This window comes from Taudactylus pleione, unplaced genomic scaffold (genome assembly GCF_031769625.1).
Source record: "Taudactylus pleione unplaced genomic scaffold, aTauple2 ptg000177l, whole genome shotgun sequence".
Lineage (NCBI taxonomy): Eukaryota > Metazoa > Chordata > Amphibia > Anura > Myobatrachidae > Taudactylus > Taudactylus pleione.
This window is the reverse complement of record NW_028284579.1, coordinates 114,172-137,840: the sequence shown is the minus strand read 5'-3', so window position 1 is coordinate 137,840 and position 23,669 is coordinate 114,172. Positions and strand designations below refer to the sequence as shown.

General features: G+C 33.8%; 8 non-coding genes across 8 annotated transcripts; all 8 read left to right on the top strand.

Moving 5' to 3' along the window:
• The first annotated feature begins 868 nt into the window (after positions 1–868).
• Positions 869–951, top strand: TRNAV-CAC (transfer RNA valine (anticodon CAC)). Its single transcript has one exon. It is a non-coding gene; the product is annotated as a tRNA-Val (tRNA).
• A 1,831-nt stretch (positions 952–2,782) lies between these two features.
• On the top strand, positions 2,783–2,865 carry TRNAL-CAG (transfer RNA leucine (anticodon CAG)). Its single transcript has one exon. It is a non-coding gene; the product is annotated as a tRNA-Leu (tRNA).
• Positions 2,866–6,718: 3,853 nt separating this feature from the next.
• On the top strand, positions 6,719–6,801 carry TRNAL-CAG (transfer RNA leucine (anticodon CAG)). Its single transcript has one exon. It is a non-coding gene; the product is annotated as a tRNA-Leu (tRNA).
• A 2,944-nt stretch (positions 6,802–9,745) lies between these two features.
• On the top strand, positions 9,746–9,828 carry TRNAL-CAG (transfer RNA leucine (anticodon CAG)). Its single transcript has one exon. It is a non-coding gene; the product is annotated as a tRNA-Leu (tRNA).
• Positions 9,829–13,682: 3,854 nt separating this feature from the next.
• On the top strand, positions 13,683–13,765 carry TRNAL-CAG (transfer RNA leucine (anticodon CAG)). Its single transcript has one exon. It is a non-coding gene; the product is annotated as a tRNA-Leu (tRNA).
• Positions 13,766–16,571: 2,806 nt separating this feature from the next.
• Positions 16,572–16,654, top strand: TRNAL-CAG (transfer RNA leucine (anticodon CAG)). The gene has a single exon. It is a non-coding gene; the product is annotated as a tRNA-Leu (tRNA).
• Positions 16,655–21,602: 4,948 nt separating this feature from the next.
• Positions 21,603–21,685, top strand: TRNAL-CAG (transfer RNA leucine (anticodon CAG)). The gene has a single exon. It is a non-coding gene; the product is annotated as a tRNA-Leu (tRNA).
• Positions 21,686–22,614: 929 nt separating this feature from the next.
• On the top strand, positions 22,615–22,697 carry TRNAL-CAG (transfer RNA leucine (anticodon CAG)). Its single transcript has one exon. It is a non-coding gene; the product is annotated as a tRNA-Leu (tRNA).
• Positions 22,698–23,669: the final 972 nt, after the last annotated feature.

The window sequence follows — 23,669 nt, the reverse complement described above, 5'->3', positions numbered from 1 at the left end:
TACTTAAGATATTCACTGCAAATCTGTTTCACAAACCACTTTGAAGAATAATCAACCTTCCATTATTTCTGCTTTATACCAATCAAAGAAAATGTTGCATTCTTCCCTAAAAATATGGACTTAAATACTACTTCAGACATCAATATTATATGTATTTTTTTCTTTGGTCAACATTTTTTCATATACTGAGTTTGCAAAATAAAATATCCCCCAACTTCTGAATCAGGGCTCCATATCTCAGGAGTAAGAACACTGCTCTTTTAAGCCAGTGGTCATGAACACAAACCCTACTTGTACACTCCTTCATAGCATCCAATCAAGCCCGTAAGCCAAAATCATTAGCCAGTTCTTGGAAAGTTCATAAATGTCTTTTCTATGGTGAGTGAAAATCCACAAGACAACAAATTCTAGACACTTGGAATCCAATCCTGAATAAAGCAAAAAAAATAATTACCGCATTTTTCCTTGGCATTCTATGAATTAGAAAAATAGATACTGCACATCCCCTTTTCAATGTATTTTGGAAACTGCCACATTTGGAGTAATGATTTTCTTTCAATGCAGCTCTCAATCAATCAATACAAAATTCAGGCATTAATTGTAGAGCATGTGAAGATGTTATTTGTGTCAAGCATTTTCTCAAATATTTGGAAAATCCTAAACTATAGGTAATTCCGTGTTAATGTTATTTTGACAATATCTTTTTGATTTATCCAACATTAAGCATCTTTGAAAAATAATTGAAAAAGCAATTTATTACTAATATTTGAATCAATAGTTTCAACAGCAGCATGGACATTACACCTTTGAAAAAGTAATTTTGGTTAATTAGTTTTATCCAATTTTTAAGAAACTTTTTTTTCTATGTGTCAGGATGGCCGAGCGGTCTAAGGTGCTGCGTTCACGTCGCAGTCTCCTCTGGAGGCGAGGGTTCAAATCCCACTTCTGACAGTGTTCTTCCTTTTCTTCTTTGTTCTACAATGTCTCTTCCTTGTTGCTTGTGAAGAGAAATACTTAAGATATTCACTGCAAATCTGTTTCACAAAAAACTTTGAAGAATAATCAACCTTCCATTATTTCTGCTTTATACCAATCAAAGAAAATGTTGCATTCTTCCCTAAAAATATGGACTTAAATACTACTTCAGACATCAATATTATATGAATTTTTTGCTTTGGTCAACATTTTTTCATATACTGAGTTTGCAAAATAAAATATCCCCCAACTTCTGAATCAGGGCTCCATATCTCAGGAGTAAGAACACTGCTCTTTTAAGCCAGTGGTCATGAACACAAACCCTACTTGTACACTCCTTCATAGCATCCAGTCAAGCCCATAAGCCAAAATCATTAGCCAGTTCTTGGAAAGTTCATAAATGTCTTTTCTATGGTGAGTGAAAATCCACAAGACATCAAATTCTAGACACTTGGAATCCAATCCTGAATAGAGCAAAAAAAATAATTACCGCATTTTTCCTTGGCATTCTATGAATTAGAAAAATAGATACTGCACATCCCCATTTCAATGTATTTTGGAAACTGCCAGATTTGGAGTAATGATTTTCTTTCAATGCAGCTCTCAATCAATCAATCAATACAAAATTCAGGCATTAATTGTAGATCATGTGAAGATGTTATTTGTGTCAAGCATTTTCTCAAATATTTGGAAAATCCTAAACTATAGGTAAATTCCGTGTTAATGTTATTTTTACAATATCTTTTTGATTTATCCAACTTTAAGCATCTTTGAAAAATAATTGAAAAAGGAATTTATTACTAATCGGGGTGGCTGAGCGGTCTAAGGTGCTGCGTTCAGGTCGCAGTCTCCTCTGGAGGCATGGGTTCAAATCTCTCTTCTGACAGTGTTCTTCTTTGTTCTACAATGTCTCTTCCTTGTTGCTTGTGAAGAGAAATACTTAAGATATTCACTGCAAATCTGTTTCACAAAAAACTTTGAAGAATAATCAACCTTCCATTATTTCTGCTTTATACCAATCAAAGAAAATGTTGCATTCTTCCCTAAAAATATGGACTTAAATACTGCTTCAGACATCAATATTATATGTATTTTTTTCTTTGGTCAACATTTTTTCATATACTGAGTTTGCAAAATAAAATATCCCCCAACTTCTGAATCAGGGCTCCATATCTCAGGAGTAAGAACACTGCTCTTTTAAGCCAGTGGTCATGAACACAAACCCTACTTGTACACTCCTTCATAGCATCCAGTCAAGCCCATAAGCCAAAATCATTAGCCAGTTCTTGGAAAGTTCATAAATGTCTTTTCTATGGTGAGTGACAATCCACAAGACAACAAATTCTAGACACTTGGAATCCAATCCTGAATAGAGCAAAAAATAATAATTACCGCATTTTTCCTTGGCATTCTATGAATTAGAAAAATAGATACTGCACATCCCCTTTTCAATGTATTTTGGAAACTGCCACATTTGGAGTAATGATTTTCTTTCAATGCAGCTCTCAATCAATCAATACAAAATTCAGGCATTAATTGTAGATCATGTGAAGATGTTATTTGTGTCAAGCATTTTCTCAAATATTTGGAAAATCCTAAACTATAGGTAATTCCGTGTTAATGTTATTTTTACAATATCTTTTTGATTTATCCAACTTTAAGCATCTTTGAAAACTTATTGAAAAAGAAATTTACTACTAATATTTGAATCAATAGTTTCAACAGCAGCATGGACATTGCACCTTTGAAAAAGTAATTTTGGTTAATTAGTTTTATCCAATTTTTATGAAACTCAGTTTTTTCATGTGTCAGGATGGCTGAGCGGTCCAAGGCACTGCGTTCAGGTCGCAGTCTCCTCTGGAGGCGTGGGTTCAAATCCCACTTCTGACAGTGTTCTTCCTTTTCTTCTTTGTTCTACAATGTCTCTTCCTTGTTGCTTGTGAAGAGAAATACTTAAGATATTCACTGCAAATCTGTTTCACAAACCACTTTGAAGAATAATCAACCTTCCATTATTTCTGCTTTATACCAATCAAAGAAAATGTTGCATTCTTCCCTAAAAATATGGACTTAAATACTACTTCAGACATCAATATTATATGTATTTTTTTCTTTGGTCAACATTTTTTCATATACTGAGTTTGCAAAATAAAATATCCCCCAACTTCTGAATCAGGGCTCCATATCTCAGGAGTAAGAACACTGCTCTTTTAAGCCAGTGGTCATGAACACAAACCCTACGTGTACACTCCTTCATAGCATCCAATCAAGCCCGTAAGCCAAAATCATTAGCCAGTTCTTGGAAAGTTCATAAATGTCTTTTCTATGGTGAGTGAAAATCCACAAGACAACAAATTCTAGACACTTGGAATCCAATCCTGAATAAAGCGAAAAAAAATAATTACCGCATTTCTCCTTGGCATTCTATGAATTAGAAAAATAGATACTGCACATTGCCTTTTCAATGTATTTTGGAAACTGCCACATTTGGAGTAATGATTTTCTTTCAATGCAGCTCTCAATCAATCAATACAAAATTCAGGCATTAATTGTAGAGCATGTGAAGATGTTATTTGTGTCAAGCATTTTCTCAAATATTTGGAAAATCCTAAACTATAGGTAATTCCGTGTTAATGTTATTTTTACAATATCTTTTTGATTTATCCAACTTTAAGCATCTTTGAAAACTAATTGAAAAAGCAATTTACTACTAATATTTGAATCAATAGTTTCAACAGCAGCATGGACATTGCACCTTTGAAAAAGTAATTTTGGTTAATTAGTTTTATCCAATTTTTATGAAACTCAATTTTTTATGTGTCAGGATGGCTGAGCGGTCCAAGGCACTGCGTTCAGGTCGCAGTCTCCTCTGGAGGCGTGGGTTCAAATCCAACTTCTGACAGTGTTCTTCCTTTTCTTCTTTGTTCTACAATGTCTCTTCCTTGTTGCTTGTGAAGAGAAAAACTTAAGATATTCACTGCAAATCTGTTTCACAAACCACTTTGAAGAATAATCAACCTTCCATTATTTCTGCTTTATACCAATCAAAGAAAATGTTGCATTCTTCCCTAAAAATATGGACTTAAATACTGCTTCAGACATCAATATTATATGTATTTTTTTCTTTGGTCAACATTTTTTCATATACTGAGTTTGCAAAATAAAATATCCCCCAACTTCTGAATCAGGGCTCCATATCTCAGGAGTAAGAACACTGCTCTTTTAAGCCAGTGGTCATGAACACAAACCCTACTTGTACACTCCTTCATAGCATCCAGTCAAGCCCATAAGCCAAAATCATTAGCCAGTTCTTGGAAAGTTCATAAATGTCTTTTCTATGGTGAGTGACAATCCACAAGACAACAAATTCTAGACACTTGGAATCCAATCCTGAATAAAGCAAAAAAAATAATTACCGCATTTTTCCTTGGCATTCTATGAATTAGAAAAATAGATACTGCACATCCCCTTTTCAATGTATTTTGGAAACTGCCACATTTGGAGTAATGATTTTCTTTCAATGCAGCTCTCAATCAATCAATACAAAATTCAGGCATTAATTGTAGAGCATGTGAAGATGTTATTTGTGTCAAGCATTTTCTCAAATATTTGGAAAATCCTAAACTATAGGTAATTCCGTGTTAATGTTATTTTGACAATATCTTTTTGATTTATCCAACTTTAAGCATCTTTGAAAAATAATTGAAAAAGCAATTTATTACTAATATTTGAATCAATAGTTTCAACAGCAGCATGGACATTACACCTTTGAAAAAGTAATTTTGGTTAATTAGTTTTATCCAATTTTTATGAAACTTATTTTTCTATGTGTCAGGATGGCCGAGCGGTCTAAGGTGCTGCGTTCAGGTCGCAGTCTCCTCTGGAGGCGAGGGTTCAAATCCCACTTCTGACAGTGTTCTTCCTTTTCTTCTTTGTTCTACAATGTCTCTTCCTTGTTGCTTGTGAAGAGAAATACTTAAGATATTCACTGCAAATCTGTTTCACAAACCACTTTGAAGAATAATCAACCTTCCATTATTTCTGCTTTATACCAATCAAAGAAAATGTTGCATTCTTCCCTAAAAATATGGACTTAAATACTACTTCAGACATCAATATTATATGTATTTTTTTCTTTGGTCAACATTTTTCATATACTGAGTTTGCAAAATAAAATATCCCCCAACGTCTGAATCAGGGCTCCATATCTCAGGAGTAAGAACACTGCTCTTTTAAGCCAGTGGTCATGAACACAAACCCTACTTGTACACTCCTTCATAGCATCCAGTCAAGCCCATAAGCCAAAATCATTAGCCAGTTCTTGGAAAGTTCATAAATGTCTTTTCTATGGTGAGTGAAAATCCACAAGACATCAAATTCTAGACACTTGGAATCCAATCCTGAATAGAGCAAAAAAAATAATTACCGCATTTTTCCTTGGCATTCTATGAATTAGAAAAATAGATACTGCACATCCCCATTTCAATGTATTTTGGAAACTGCCAGATTTGGAGTAATGATTTTCTTTCAATGCAGCTCTCAATCAATCAATCAATACAAAATTCAGGCATTAATTGTAGATCATGTGAAGATGTTATTTGTGTCAAGCATTTTCTCAAATATTTGGAAAATCCTAAACTATAGGTAAATTCCGTGTTAATGTTATTTTTACAATATCTTTTTGATTTATCCAACTTTAAGCATCTTTGAAAAATAATTGAAAAAGGAATTTATTACTAATCGGGGTGGCTGAGCGGTCTAAGGTGCTGCGTTCAGGTCGCAGTCTCCTCTGGAGGCATGGGTTCAAATCTCTCTTCTGACAGTGTTCTTCTTTGTTCTACAATGTCTCTTCCTTGTTGCTTGTGAAGAGAAATACTTAAGATATTCACTGCAAATCTGTTTCACAAAAAACTTTGAAGAATAATCAACCTTCCATTATTTCTGCTTTATACCAATCAAAGAAAATGTTGCATTCTTCCCTAAAAATATGGACTTAAATACTGCTTCAGACATCAATATTATATGTATTTTTTTCTTTGGTCAACATTTTTTCATATACTGAGTTTGCAAAATAAAATATCCCCCAACTTCTGAATCAGGGCTCCATATCTCAGGAGTAAGAACACTGCTCTTTTAAGCCAGTGGTCATGAACACAAACCCTACTTGTACACTCCTTCATAGCATCCAGTCAAGCCCATAAGCCAAAATCATTAGCCAGTTCTTGGAAAGTTCATAAATGTCTTTTCTATGGTGAGTGACAATCCACAAGACAACAAATTCTAGACACTTGGAATCCAATCCTGAATAGAGCAAAAAATAATAATTACCGCATTTTTCCTTGGCATTCTATGAATTAGAAAAATAGATACTGCACATCCCCTTTTCAATGTATTTTGGAAACTGCCACATTTGGAGTAATGATTTTCTTTCAATGCAGCTCTCAATCAATCAATACAAAATTCAGGCATTAATTGTAGATCATGTGAAGATGTTATTTGTGTCAAGCATTTTCTCAAATATTTGGAAAATCCTAAACTATAGGTAATTCCGTGTTAATGTTATTTTTACAATATCTTTTTGATTTATCCAACTTTAAGCATCTTTGAAAACTTATTGAAAAAGAAATTTACTACTAATATTTGAATCAATAGTTTCAACAGCAGCATGGACATTGCACCTTTGAAAAAGTAATTTTGGTTAATTAGTTTTATCCAATTTTTATGAAACTCAGTTTTTTCATGTGTCAGGATGGCTGAGCGGTCCAAGGCACTGCGTTCAGGTCGCAGTCTCCTCTGGAGGCGTGGGTTCAAATCCCACTTCTGACAGTGTTCTTCCTTTTCTTCTTTGTTCTACAATGTCTCTTCCTTGTTGCTTGTGAAGAGAAATACTTAAGATATTCACTGCAAATCTGTTTCACAAACCACTTTGAAGAATAATCAACCTTCCATTATTTCTGCTTTATACCAATCAAAGAAAATGTTGCATTCTTCCCTAAAAATATGGACTTAAATACTACTTCAGACATCAATATTATATGTATTTTTTTCTTTGGTCAACATTTTTTCATATACTGAGTTTGCAAAATAAAATATCCCCCAACTTCTGAATCAGGGCTCCATATCTCAGGAGTAAGAACACTGCTCTTTTAAGCCAGTGGTCATGAACACAAACCCTACGTGTACACTCCTTCATAGCATCCAATCAAGCCCGTAAGCCAAAATCATTAGCCAGTTCTTGGAAAGTTCATAAATGTCTTTTCTATGGTGAGTGAAAATCCACAAGACAACAAATTCTAGACACTTGGAATCCAATCCTGAATAAAGCGAAAAAAAATAATTACCGCATTTCTCCTTGGCATTCTATGAATTAGAAAAATAGATACTGCACATTGCCTTTTCAATGTATTTTGGAAACTGCCACATTTGGAGTAATGATTTTCTTTCAATGCAGCTCTCAATCAATCAATACAAAATTCAGGCATTAATTGTAGAGCATGTGAAGATGTTATTTGTGTCAAGCATTTTCTCAAATATTTGGAAAATCCTAAACTATAGGTAATTCCGTGTTAATGTTATTTTTACAATATCTTTTTGATTTATCCAACTTTAAGCATCTTTGAAAACTAATTGAAAAAGCAATTTACTACTAATATTTGAATCAATAGTTTCAACAGCAGCATGGACATTGCACCTTTGAAAAAGTAATTTTGGTTAATTAGTTTTATCCAATTTTTATGAAACTCAATTTTTTATGTGTCAGGATGGCTGAGCGGTCCAAGGCACTGCGTTCAGGTCGCAGTCTCCTCTGGAGGCGTGGGTTCAAATCCAACTTCTGACAGTGTTCTTCCTTTTCTTCTTTGTTCTACAATGTCTCTTCCTTGTTGCTTGTGAAGAGAAATACTTAAGATATTCACTGCAAATCTGTTTCACAAACCACTTTGAAGAATAATCAACCTTCCATTATTTCTGCTTTATACCAATCAAAGAAAATGTTGCATTCTTCCCTAAAAATATGGACTTAAATACTGCTTCAGACATCAATATTATATGTATTTTTTTCTTTGGTCAACATTTTTTCATATACTGAGTTTGCAAAATAAAATATCCCCCAACTTCTGAATCAGGGCTCCATATCTCAGGAGTAAGAACACTGCTCTTTTAAGCCAGTGGTCATGAACACAAACCCTACTTGTACACTCCTTCATAGCATCCAGTCAAGCCCATAAGCCAAAATCATTAGCCAGTTCTTGGAAAGTTCATAAATGTCTTTTCTATGGTGAGTGACAATCCACAAGACAACAAATTCTAGACACTTGGAATCCAATCCTGAATAAAGCAAAAAAAATAATTACCGCATTTTTCCTTGGCATTCTATGAATTAGAAAAATAGATACTGCACATCCCCTTTTCAATGTATTTTGGAAACTGCCACATTTGGAGTAATGATTTTCTTTCAATGCAGCTCTCAATCAATCAATACAAAATTCAGGCATTAATTGTAGAGCATGTGAAGATGTTATTTGTGTCAAGCATTTTCTCAAATATTTGGAAAATCCTAAACTATAGGTAATTCCGTGTTAATGTTATTTTGACAATATCTTTTTGATTTATCCAACTTTAAGCATCTTTGAAAAATAATTGAAAAAGCAATTTATTACTAATATTTGAATCAATAGTTTCAACAGCAGCATGGACATTACACCTTTGAAAAAGTAATTTTGGTTAATTAGTTTTATCCAATTTTTATGAAACTTATTTTTCTATGTGTCAGGATGGCCGAGCGGTCTAAGGTGCTGCGTTCAGGTCGCAGTCTCCTCTGGAGGCATGGGTTCAAATCTCTCTTCTGACAGTGTTCTTCTTTGTTCTACAATGTCTCTTCCTTGTTGCTTGTGAAGAGAAATACTTAAGATATTCACTGCAAATCTGTTTCACAAAAAACTTTGAAGAATAATCAACCTTCCATTATTTCTGCTTTATACCAATCAAAGAAAATGTTGCATTCTTCCCTAAAAATATGGACTTAAATACTGCTTCAGACATCAATATTATATGTATTTTTTTCTTTGGTCAACATTTTTTCATATACTGAGTTTGCAAAATAAAATATCCCCCAACTTCTGAATCAGGGCTCCATATCTCAGGAGTAAGAACACTGCTCTTTTAAGCCAGTGGTCATGAACACAAACCCTACTTGTACACTCCTTCATAGCATCCAGTCAAGCCCATAAGCCAAAATCATTAGCCAGTTCTTGGAAAGTTCATAAATGTCTTTTCTATGGTGAGTGGCAATCCACAAGACAACAAATTCTAGACACTTGGAATCCAATCCTGAATAGAGCAAAAAATAATAATTACCGCATTTTTCCTTGGCATTCTATGAATTAGAAAAATAGATACTGCACATCCCCTTTTCAATGTATTTTGGAAACTGCCACATTTGGAGTAATGATTTTCTTTCAATGCAGCTCTCAATCAATCAATACAAAATTCAGGCATTAATTGTAGATCATGTGAAGATGTTATTTGTGTCAAGCATTTTCTCAAATATTTGGAAAATCCTAAACTATAGGTAATTCCGTGTTAATGTTATTTTTACAATATCTTTTTGATTTATCCAACTTTAAGCATCTTTGAAAACTTATTGAAAAAGAAATTTACTACTAATATTTGAATCAATAGTTTCAACAGCAGCATGGACATTGCACCTTTGAAAAAGTAATTTTGGTTAATTAGTTTTATCCAATTTTTATGAAACTCAGTTTTTTCATGTGTCAGGATGGCTGAGCGGTCCAAGGCACTGCGTTCAGGTCGCAGTCTCCTCTGGAGACGTGGGTTCAAATCCCACTTCTGACAGTGTTCTTCCTTTTCTTCTTTGTTCTACAATGTCTCTTCCTTGTTGCTTGTGAAGAGAAATACTTAAGATATTCACTGCAAATCTGTTTCACAAACCACTTTGAAGAATAATCAACCTTCCATTATTTCTGCTTTATACCAATCAAAGAAAATGTTGCATTCTTCCCTAAAAATATGGACTTAAATACTACTTCAGACATCAATATTATATGTATTTTTTTCTTTGGTCAACATTTTTTCATATACTGAGTTTGCAAAATAAAATATCCCCCAACTTCTGAATCAGGGCTCCATATCTCAGGAGTAAGAACACTGCTCTTTTAAGCCAGTGGTCATGAACACAAACCCTACGTGTACACTCCTTCATAGCATCCAATCAAGCCCGTAAGCCAAAATCATTAGCCAGTTCTTGGAAAGTTCATAAATGTCTTTTCTATGGTGAGTGAAAATCCACAAGACAACAAATTCTAGACACTTGGAATCCAATCCTGAATAAAGCGAAAAAAAATAATTACCGCATTTTTCCTTGGCATTCTATGAATTAGAAAAATAGATACTGCACATCGCCTTTTCAATGTATTTTGGAAACTGCCACATTTGGAGTAATGATTTTCTTTCAATGCAGCTCTCAATCAATCAATACAAAATTCAGGCATTAATTGTAGAGCATGTGAAGATGTTATTTGTGTCAAGCATTTTCTCAAATATTTGGAAAATCCTAAACTATAGGTAATTCCGTGTTAATGTTATTTTTACAATATCTTTTTGATTTATCCAACTTTAAGCATCTTTGAAAACTAATTGAAAAAGCAATTTACTACTAATATTTGAATCAATAGTTTCAACAGCAGCATTGACATTGCACCTTTGAAAAAGTAATTTTGGTTAATTAGTTTTATCCAATTTTTATGAAACTCAATTTTCTATGTGTCAGGATGGCCGAGCGGTCTAAGGTGCTGCGTTCAGGTCGCAGTCTCCTCTGGAGGCGAGGGTTCAAATCCCACTTCTGACAGTGTTCTTCCTTTTCTTCTTTGTTCTACAATGTCTCTTCCTTGTTGCTTGTGAAGAGAAATACTTAAGATATTCACTGCAAATCTGTTTCACAAACCACTTTGAAGAATAATCAACCTTCCATTATTTCTGCTTTATACCAATCAAAGAAAATGTTGCATTCTTCCCTAAAAATATGGATTTAAATACTACTTCAGACATCAATATTATATGAATTTTTTTCTTTGGTCAACATTTTTTCATATACTGAGTTTGCAAAATAAAATATCCCCCAACTTCTGAATCAGGGCTCCATATCTCAGGAGTAAGAACACTGCTCTTTTAAGCCAGTGGTCATGAACACAAACCCTACTTGTACACTCCTTCATAGCATCCAGTCAAGCCCATAAGCCAAAATCATTAGCCAGTTCTTGGAAAGTTCATAAATGTCTTTTCTATGGTGAGTGAAAATCCACAAGACAACAAATTCTAGACACTTGGAATCCAATCCTGAATAGAGCAAAAAAAAATAATTACCACATTTTTTCTTGGCATTCTATGAATTAGAAAAATAGATACTGCACTTCCCCTTTTCAATGTATTTTGGAAACTGCCACATTTGGAGTAATGATTTTCTTTCAATGCAGCTCTCAATCAATCAATACAAAATTCAGGCATTAATTGTAGATCATGTGAAGATGTTATTTGTGTCAAGCATTTTCTCAAATATTTGGAAAATCCTACACTATAGGTAATTCCGTGTTAATGTTATTTTTACAATATCTTTTTGATTTATCCAACTTTAAGCATCTTTGAAAACTAATTGAAAAAGCAATTTACTACTAAAATTTGAATCAATAGTTTCAACAGCAGCATGGACATTGCACCTTTGAAAAAGTAATTTTGGTTAATTAGTTTTATCCAATTTTTATGAAACTTTGTTTTTTATGTGTCAGGATGGCTGAGCGGTCTAAGGCACTGCGTTCAGGTCGCAGTCTCCTCTGGAGGCGTGTGTTCAAATCCCACTTCTGACAGTGTTCTTCCTTTTCTTCTTTGTTCTACAATGTCTCTTCCTTGTTGCTTGTGAAGAGAAATACTTAAGATATTCACTGCAAATCTGTTTCACAAACCACTTTGAAGAATAATCAACTTTCCATTATTTCTGCTTTATACCAATCAAAGAAAATGTTGCATTCTTCCCTAAAAATATGGACTTAAATACTACTTCAGACATCAATATTATATGTATTTTTTTCTTTGGTCAACATTTTTCATATACTGAGTTTGCAAAATAAAATATCCCCCAACGTCTGAATCAGGGCTCCATATCTCAGGAGTAAGAACACTGCTCTTTTAAGCCAGTGGTCATGAACACAAACCCTACTTGTACACTCCTTCATAGCATCCAGTCAAGCCCATAAGCCAAAATCATTAGCCAGTTCTTGGAAAGTTCATAAATGTCTTTTCTATGGTGAGTGAAAATCCACAAGACATCAAATTCTAGACACTTGGAATCCAATCCTGAATAGAGCAAAAAAAATAATTACCGCATTTTTCCTTGGCATTCTATGAATTAGAAAAATAGATACTGCACATCCCCATTTCAATGTATTTTGGAAACTGCCAGATTTGGAGTAATGATTTTCTTTCAATGCAGCTCTCAATCAATCAATCAATACAAAATTCAGGCATTAATTGTAGATCATGTGAAGATGTTATTTGTGTCAAGCATTTTCTCAAATATTTGGAAAATCCTAAACTATAGGTAAATTCCGTGTTAATGTTATTTTTACAATATCTTTTTGATTTATCCAACTTTAAGCATCTTTGAAAAATAATTGAAAAAGGAATTTATTACTAATCGGGGTGGCTGAGCGGTCTAAGGTGCTGCGTTCAGGTCGCAGTCTCCTCTGGAGGCATGGGTTCAAATCCCTCTTCTGACAGTGTTCTTCTTTGTTCTACAATGTCTCTTCCTTGTTGCTTGTGAAGAGAAATACTTAAGATATTCACTGCAAATCTGTTTCACAAAAAACTTTGAAGAATAATCAACCTTCCATTATTTCTGCTTTATACCAATCAAAGAAAATGTTGCATTCTTCCCTAAAAATATGGACTTAAATACTGCTTCAGACATCAATATTATATGTATTTTTTTCTTTGGTCAACATTTTTTCATATACTGAGTTTGCAAAATAAAATATCCCCCAACTTCTGAATCAGGGCTCCATATCTCAGGAGTAAGAACACTGCTCTTTTAAGCCAGTGGTCATGAACACAAACCCTACTTGTACACTCCTTCATAGCATCCAGTCAAGCCCATAAGCCAAAATCATTAGCCAGTTCTTGGAAAGTTCATAAATGTCTTTTCTATGGTGAGTGACAATCCACAAGACAACAAATTCTAGACACTTGGAATCCAATCCTGAATAGAGCAAAAAATAATAATTACCGCATTTTTCCTTGGCATTCTATGAATTAGAAAAATAGATACTGCACATCCCCTTTTCAATGTATTTTGGAAACTGCCACATTTGGAGTAATGATTTTCTTTCAATGCAGCTCTCAATCAATCAATACAAAATTCAGGCATTAATTGTAGATCATGTGAAGATGTTATTTGTGTCAAGCATTTTCTCAAATATTTGGAAAATCCTAAACTATAGGTAATTCCGTGTTAATGTTATTTTTACAATATCTTTTTGATTTATCCAACTTTAAGCATCTTTGAAAACTTATTGAAAAAGCAATTTACTACTAATATTTGAATCAATAGTTTCAACAGCAGCATGGACATTGCACCTTTGAAAAAGTAATTTTGGTTAATTAGTTTTATCCAATTTTTATGAAACTCAGTTTTTTCATGTGTCAGGATGGCTGAGCGGTCCAAGGCACTGCGTTCAGGTCGCAGTCTCCTCTGGAGGCGTGGGTTCAAATCCCACTTCTGACAGTGTTCTTCCTTTTCTTCTTTGTTCTACAATGTCTCTTGCTTGTGAAGAGAAATACTTAAGATATTCACTGCAAATCTGTTTCACAAACCACTTTGAAGAATAATCAACCTTCCATTATTTCTGCTTTATACCAATCAAAGAAAATGTTGCATTCTTCCCTAAAAATATGGACTTAAATACTACTTCAGACATCAATATTATATGTATTTTTTTCTTTGGTCAACATTTTTTCATATACTGAGTTTGCAAAATAAAATATCCCCCAACTTCTGAATCAGGGCTCCATATCTCAGGAGTAAGAACACTGCTCTTTTAAGCCAGTGGTCATGAACACAAACCCTACGTGTACACTCCTTCATAGCATCCAATCAAGCCCGTAAGCCAAAATCATTAGCCAGTTCGTGGAAAGTTCATAAATGTCTTTTCTATGGTGAGTGAAAATCCACAAGACAACAAATTCTAGACACTTGGAATCCAATCGCATTTTTCCTTGGCATTCTATGAATTAGAAAAATAGATACTGCACATCCCCTTTTCAATGTATTTTGGAAACTGCCACATTTGGAGTAATGATTTTCTTTCAATGCAGCTCTCAATCAATCAATACAAAATTCAGGCATTAATTGTAGAGCATGTGAAGATGTTATTTGTGTCAAGCATTTTCTCAAATATTTGGAAAATCCTAAACTATAGGTAATTCCGTGTTAATGTTATTTTTACAATATCTTTTTGATTTATCCAACTTTAAGCATCTTTGAAAACTAATTGAAAAAGCAATTTACTACTAATATTTGAATCAATAGTTTCAACAGCAGCATGGACATTGCACCTTTGAAAAAGTAATTTTGGTTAATTAGTTTTATCCAATTTTTATGAAACTCAATTTTTTATGTGTCAGGATGGCTGAGCGGTCCAAGGCACTGCGTTCAGGTCGCAGTCTCCTCTGGAGGCGTGGGTTCAAATCCAACTTCTGACAGTGTTCTTCCTTTTCTTCTTTGTTCTACAATGTCTCTTCCTTGTTGCTTGTGAAGAGAAATACTTAAGATATTCACTGCAAATCTGTTTCACAAACCACTTTGAAGAATAATCAACCTTCCATTATTTCTGCTTTATACCAATCAAAGAAAATGTTGCATTCTTCCCTAAAAATATGGACTTAAATACTACTTCAGACATCAATATTATATGTATTTTTTTCTTTGGTCAACATTTTTCATATACTGAGTTTGCAAAATAAAATATCCCCCAACGTCTGAATCAGGGCTCCATATCTCAGGAGTAAGAACACTGCTCTTTTAAGCCAGTGGTCATGAACACAAACCCTACTTGTACACTCCTTCATAGCATCCAGTCAAGCCCATAAGCCAAAATCATTAGCCAGTTCTTGGAAAGTTCATAAATGTCTTTTCTATGGTGAGTGAAAATCCACAAGACATCAAATTCTAGACACTTGGAATCCAATCCTGAATAGAGCAAAAAAAATAATTACCGCATTTTTCCTTGGCATTCTATGAATTAGAAAAATAGATACTGCACATCCCCATTTCAATGTATTTTGGAAACTGCCAGATTTGGAGTAATGATTTTCTTTCAATGCAGCTCTCAATCAATCAATCAATACAAAATTCAGGCATTAATTGTAGATCATGTGAAGATGTTATTTGTGTCAAGCATTTTCTCAAATATTTGGAAAATCCTAAACTATAGGTAAATTCCGTGTTAATGTTATTTTTACAATATCTTTTTGATTTATCCAACTTTAAGCATCTTTGAAAAATAATTGAAAAAGGAATTTATTACTAATCGGGGTGGCTGAGCGGTCTAAGGTGCTGCGTTCAGGTCGCAGTCTCCTCTGGAGGCATGGGTTCAAATCCCTCTTCTGACAGTGTTCTTCTTTGTTCTACAATGTCTCTTCCTTGTTGCTTGTGAAGAGAAATACTTAAGATATTCACTGCAAATCTGTTTCACAAAAAACTTTGAAGAATAATCAACCTTCCATTATTTCTGCTTTATACCAATCAAAGAAAATGTTGCATTCTTCCCTAAAAATATGGACTTAAATACTGCTTCAGACATCAATATTATATGTATTTTTTTCTTTGGTCAACATTTTTTCATATACTGAGTTTGCAAAATAAAATATCCCCCAACTTCTGAATCAGGGCTCCATATCTCAGGAGTAAGAACACTGCTCTTTTAAGCCAGTGGTCATGAACACAAACCCTACTTGTACACTCCTTCATAGCATCCAGTCAAGCCCATAAGCCAAAATCATTAGCCAGTTCTTGGAAAGTTCATAAATGTCTTTTCTATGGTGAGTGACAATCCACAAGACAACAAATTCTAGACACTTGGAATCCAATCCTGAATAGAGCAAAAATAATAATTACCGCATTTTTCCTTGGCATTCTATGAATTAGAAAAATAGATACTGCACATCCCCTTTTCAATGTATTTTGGAAACTGCCACATTTGGAGTAATGATTTTCTTTCAATGCAGCTCTCAATCAATCAATACAAAATTCAGGCATTAATTGTAGATCATGTGAAGATGTTATTTGTGTCAAGCATTTTCTCAAATATTTGGAAAATCCTAAACTATAGGTAATTCCGTGTTAATGTTATTTTTACAATATCTTTTTGATTTATCCAACTTTAAGCATCTTTGAAAACTTATTGAAAAAGCAATTTACTACTAATATTTGAATCAATAGTTTCAACAGCAGCATGGACATTGCACCTTTGAAAAAGTAATTTTGGTTAATTAGTTTTATCCAATTTTTATGAAACTCAGTTTTTTCATGTGTCAGGATGGCTGAGCGGTCCAAGGCACTGCGTTCAGGTCGCAGTCTCCTCTGGAGGCGTGGGTTCAAATCCCACTTCTGACAGTGTTCTTCCTTTTCTTCTTTGTTCTACAATGTCTCTTCCTTGTTGCTTGTGAAGAGAAATACTTAAGATATTCACTGCAAATCTGTTTCACAAACCACTTTGAAGAATAATCAACCTTCCATTATTTCTGCTTTATACCCATCAAAGAAAATGTTGCATTCTTCCCTAAAAATATGGACTTAAATACTACTTCAGACATCAATATTATATGTATTTTTTTCTTTGGTCAACATTTTTTCATATACTGAGTTTGCAAAATAAAATATCCCCCAACTTCTGAATCAGGGCTCCATATCTCAGGAGTAAGAACACTGCTCTTTTAAGCCAGTGGTCATGAACACAAACCCTACGTGTACACTCCTTCATAGCATCCAATCAAGCCCGTAAGCCAAAATCATTAGCCAGTTCTTGGAAAGTTCATAAATGTCTTTTCTATGGTGAGTGAAAATCCACAAGACAACAAATTCTAGACACTTGGAATCCAATCGCATTTTTCCTTGGCATTCTATGAATTAGAAAAATAGATACTGCACATCCCCTTTTCAATGTATTTTGGAAACTGCCACATTTGGAGTAATGATTTTCTTTCAATGCAGCTCTCAATCAATCAATACAAAATTCAGGCATTAATTGTAGAGCATGTGAAGATGTTATTTGTGTCAAGCATTTTCTCAAATATTTGGAAAATCCTAAACTATAGGTAATTCCGTGTTAATGTTATTTTTACAATATCTTTTTGATTTATCCAACTTTAAGCATCTTTGAAAACTAATTGAAAAAGCAATTTACTACTAATATTTGAATCAATAGTTTCAACAGCAGTATGGACATTGCACCTTTGAAAAAGTAATTTTGGTTAATTAGTTTTATCCAATTTTTATGAAACTCAATTTTTTATGTGTCAGGATGGCTGAGCGGTCCAAGGCACTGTGTTCAGGTCGCAGTCTCCTCTGGAGGCGTGGGTTCAAATCCAACTTCTGACAGTGTTCTTCCTTTTCTTCTTTGTTCTACAATGTCTCTTCCTTGTTGCTTGTGAAGAGAAATACTTAAGATATTCACTGCAAATCTGTTTCACAAACCACTTTGAAGAATAATCAACCTTCCATTATTTCTGCTTTATACCAATCAAAGAAAATGTTGCATTCTTCCCTAAAAATATGGACTTAAATACTGCTTCAGACATCAATATTATATGTATTTTTTTCTTTGGTCAACATTTTTTCATATACTGAGTTTGCAAAATAAAATATCCCCCAACTTCTGAATCAGGGCTCCATATCTCAGGAGTAAGAACACTGCTCTTTTAAGCCAGTGGTCATGAACACAAACCCTACTTGTACACTCCTTCATAGCATCCAGTCAAGCCCATAAGCCAAAATCATTAGCCAGTACTTGGAAAGTTCATAAATGTCTTTTCTATGGTGAGTGACAATCCACAAGACAACAAATTCTAGACACTTGGAATCCAATCCTGAATAAAGCAAAAAAAATAATTACCGCATTTTTCCTTGGCATTCTATGAATTAGAAAAATAGATACTGCACATCCCCTTTTCAATGTATTTTGGAAACTGCCACATTTGGAGTAATGATTTTCTTTCAATGCAGCTCTCAATCAATCAATACAAAATTCAGGCATTAATTGTAGAGCATGTGAAGATGTTATTTGTGTCAAGCATTTTCTCAAATATTTGGAAAATCCTAAACTATAGGTAATTCCGTGTTAATGTTATTTTTACAATATCTTTTTGATTTATCCAACTTTAAGCATCTTTGAAAACTAATTGAAAAAGCAATTTACTATTAATATTTGAATCAATAGTTTCAACAGCAGCATGGACATTGCACCTTTGAAAAAGTAATTTTGGTTAATTAGTTTTATCCAATTTTTATGAAACTCAATTTTTTATGTGTCAGGATGGCTGAATGGTCCAAGGCACTGCGTTCAGGTCGCAGTCTCCTCTGGAGGCGTGGGTTCAAATCCAACTTCTGACAGTGTTCTTCCTTTTCTTCTTTGTTCTACAATGTCTCTTCCTTGTTGCTTGTGAAGAGAAATACTTAAGATATTCACTGCAAATCTGTTTCACAAACCACTTTGAAGAATAATCAACCTTCCATTATTTCTGCTTTATACCAATCAAAGAAAATGTTGCATTCTTCCCTAAAAATATGGACTTAAATACTACTTCAGACATCAATATTATATGTATTTTTTTCTTTGGTCAACATTTTTTCATATACTGAGTTTGCAAAATAAAATATCCCCCAACTTCTGAATCAGGGCTCCATATCTCAGGAGTAAGAACACTGCTCTTTTAAGCCAGTGGTCATGAACACAAACCCTACTTGTACACTCCTTCATAGCATCCAGTCAAGCCCATAAGCCAAAATCATTAGCCAGTTCTTGGAAAGTTCATAAATGTCTTTTCTATGGTGAGTGACAATCCACAAGACAACAAATTCTAGACACTTGGAATCCAATCCTGAATAGAGCAAAAAAAAATAATTACCGCATTTTTCCTTGGCATTCTATGAATTAGAAAAATAGATACTGCACATCCCCTTTTCAATGTATTTTGGAAACTGCCACATTTGGAGTAATGATTTTCTTTCAATGCAGCTCTCAATCAATCAATACAAAATTCAGGCATTAATTGTAGAGCATGTGAAGATGTTATTTGTGTCAAGCATTTTCTCAAATATTTGGAAAATCCTAAACTATAGGTAATTCCGTGTTAATGTTATTTTTACAATATCTTTTTGATTTATCCAACTTTAAGCATCTTTGAAAACTAATTGAAAAAGCAATTTACTACTAATATTTGAATCAATAGTTTCAACAGCAGTATGGACATTGCACCTTTGAAAAAGTAATTTTGGTTAATTAGTTTTATCCAATTTTTATGAAACTCAATTTTTTATGTGTCAGGATGGCTGAGCGGTCCAAGGCACTGTGTTCAGGTCGCAGTCTCCTCTGGAGGCGTGGGTTCAAATCCAACTTCTGACAGTGTTCTTCCTTTTCTTCTTTGTTCTACAATGTCTCTTCCTTGTTGCTTGTGAAGAGAAATACTTAAGATATTCACTGCAAATCTGTTTCACAAACCACTTTGAAGAATAATCAACCTTCCATTATTTCTGCTTTATACCAATCAAAGAAAATGTTGCATTCTTCCCTAAAAATATGGACTTAAATACTGCTTCAGACATCAATATTATATGTATTTTTTTCTTTGGTCAACATTTTTTCATATACTGAGTTTGCAAAATAAAATATCCCCCAACTTCTGAATCAGGGCTCCATATCTCAGGAGTAAGAACACTGCTCTTTTAAGCCAGTGGTCATGAACACAAACCCTACTTGTACACTCCTTCATAGCATCCAGTCAAGCCCATAAGCCAAAATCATTAGCCAGTACTTGGAAAGTTCATAAATGTCTTTTCTATGGTGAGTGACAATCCACAAGACAACAAATTCTAGACACTTGGAATCCAATCCTGAATAAAGCAAAAAAAATAATTACCGCATTTTTCCTTGGCATTCTATGAATTAGAAAAATAGATACTGCACATCCCCTTTTCAATGTATTTTGGAAACTGCCACATTTGGAGTAATGATTTTCTTTCAATGCAGCTCTCAATCAATCAATACAAAATTCAGGCATTAATTGTAGAGCATGTGAAGATGTTATTTGTGTCAAGCATTTTCTCAAATATTTGGAAAATCCTAAACTATAGGTAATTCCGTGTTAATGTTATTTTTACAATATCTTTTTGATTTATCCAACTTTAAGCATCTTTGAAAACTAATTGAAAAAGCAATTTACTATTAATATTTGAATCAATAGTTTCAACAGCAGCATGGACATTGCACCTTTGAAAAAGTAATTTTGGTTAATTAGTTTTATCCAATTTTTATGAAACTCAATTTTTTATGTGTCAGGATGGCTGAATGGTCCAAGGCACTGCGTTCAGGTCGCAGTCTCCTCTGGAGGCGTGGGTTCAAATCCAACTTCTGACAGTGTTCTTCCTTTTCTTCTTTGTTCTACAATGTCTCTTCCTTGTTGCTTGTGAAGAGAAATACTTAAGATATTCACTGCAAATCTGTTTCACAAACCACTTTGAAGAATAATCAACCTTCCATTATTTCTGCTTTATACCAATCAAAGAAAATGTTGCATTCTTCCCTAAAAATATGGACTTAAATACTACTTCAGACATCAATATTATATGTATTTTTTTCTTTGGTCAACATTTTTTCATATACTGAGTTTGCAAAATAAAATATCCCCCAACTTCTGAATCAGGGCTCCATATCTCAGGAGTAAGAACACTGCTCTTTTAAGCCAGTGGTCATGAACACAAACCCTACTTGTACACTCCTTCATAGCATCCAGTCAAGCCCATAAGCCAAAATCATTAGCCAGTTCTTGGAAAGTTCATAAATGTCTTTTCTATGGTGAGTGACAATCCACAAGACAACAAATTCTAGACACTTGGAATCCAATCCTGAATAGAGCAAAAAAAAATAATTACCGCATTTTTCCTTGGCATTCTATGAATTAGAAAAATAGATACTGCACATCCCCTTTTCAATGTATTTTGGAAACTGCCACATTTGGAGTAATGATTTTCTTTCAATGCAGCTCTCAATCAATCAATACAAAATTCAGGCATTAATTGTAGATCATGTGAAGATGTTATTTGTGTCAAGCATTTTCTCAAATATTTGGAAAATCCTAAACTATAGGTAATTCCGTGTTAATGTTATTTTTACAATATCTTTTTGATTTATCCAACTTTAAGCATCTTTGAAAACTAATTGAAAAAGCAATTTACTTCTAATATTTGAATCAATAGTTTCAACAGCAGCATGGACATTGCACCTTTGAAAAAGTAATTTTGGTTAATTAGTTTTATCCAATTTTTATGAAACTCAGTTTTTTCATGTGTCAGGATGGCTGAGCGGTCCAAGGCACTGCGTTCAGGTCGCAGTCTCCTCTGGAGGCGTGGGTTCAAATCCCACTTCTGACAGTGTTCTTCCTTTTCTTCTTTGTTCTACAATGTCTCTTCCTTGTTGCTTGTGAAGAGAAATACTTAAGATATTCACTGCAAATCTGTTTCACAAACCACTTTGAAGAATAATCAACCTTCCATTATTTCTGCTTTATACCAATCAAAGAAAATGTTGCATTCTTCCCTAAAAATATGGACTTAAATACTACTTCAGACATCAATATTATATGTATTTTTTTCTTTGGTCAACATTTTTTCATATACTGAGTTTGCAAAATAAAATATCCCCCAACTTCTGAATCAGGGCTCCATATCTCAGGAGTAAGAACACTGCTCTTTTAAGCCAGTGGTCATGAACACAAACCCTACTTGTACACTCCTTCATAGCATCCAATCAAGCCCGTAAGCCAAAATCATTAGCCAGTTCTTGGAAAGTTCATAAATGTCTTTTCTATGGTGAGTGAAAATCCACAAGACAACAAATTCTAGACACTTGGAATCCAATCCTGAATAAAGCGAAAAAAAATAATTACCGCATTTTTCCTTGGCATTCTATGAATTAGAAAAATAGATACTGCACATCCCCTTTTCAATGTATTTTGGAAACTGCCACATTTGGAGTAATGATTTTCTTTCAATGCAGCTCTCAATCAATCTATACAAAATTCAGGCATTAATTGTAGAGCATGTGAAGATGTTATTTGTGTCAAGCATTTTCTCAAATATTTGGAAAATCCTAAACTATAGGTAATTCCGTGTTAATGTTATTTTTACTATATCTTTTTGATTTATCCAACTTTAAGCATCTTTGAAAACTAATTGAAAAAGCAATTTACTACTAATATTTGAATCAATAGTTTCAACAGCAGCATGGACATTGCACCTTTGAAAAAGTAATTTTGGTTAATTAGTTTTATCCAATTTTTATGAAACTCAATTTTTTATGTGTCAGGATGGCTGAGTGGTCCAAGGCACTGCGTTCAGGTCGCAGTCTCCTCTGGAGGCGTGGGTTCAAATCCCACTTCTGACAGTGTTCTTCCTTTTCTTCTTTGTTCTACAATGTCTCTTCCTTGTTGCTTGTGAAGAGAAATACTTAAGATATTCACTGCAAATCTGTTTCACAAACCACTTTGAAGAATAATCAACCTTCCATTATTTCTGCTTTATACCAATCAAAGAAAATGTTGCATTCTTCCCTAAAAATATGGACTTAAATGGTACTTCAGACATCAATATTATATGTATTTTTTTCTTTGGTCAACATTTTTTCATATACTGAGTTTGCAAAATAAAATATCCCCCAACTTCTGAATCAGGGCTCCATATCTCAGGAGTAAGAACACTGCTCTTTTAAGCCAGTGGTCATGAACACAAACCCTACTTGTACACTCCTTCATAGCATCCAGTCAAGCCCATAAGCCAAAATCATTAGCCAGTTCTTGGAAAGTTCATAAATGTCTTTTCTATGGTGAGTGACAATCCACAAGACAACAAATTCTAGACACTTAGAATCCAATCCTGAATAGAGCAAAAAAAAATAATTACCGCATTTTTCCTTGGCATTCTATGAATTAGAAAAATAGATACTGCACATCCCCTTTTCAATGTATTTTGGAAACTGCCACATTTGGAGTAATGATTTTCTTTCAATGCAGCTCTCAATCAATCAATACAAAATTCAGGCATTAATTGTAGATCATGTGAAGATGTTATTTGTGTCAAGCATTTTCTCAAATATTTGGAAAATCCTAAACTATAGGTAATTCCGTGTTAATGTTATTTTTACAATATCTTTTTGATTTATCCAACTTTAAGCATCTTTGAAAACTAATTGAAAAAGCAATTTACTACTAATATTTGAATCAATAGTTTCAACAGCAGCATGGACATTGCACCTTTGAAAAAGTAATTTTGGTTAATTAGTTTTATCCAATTTTTATGAAACTCAGTTTTTTCATGTGTCAGGATGGCTGAGCGGTCCAAGGCACTGCGTTCAGGTCGC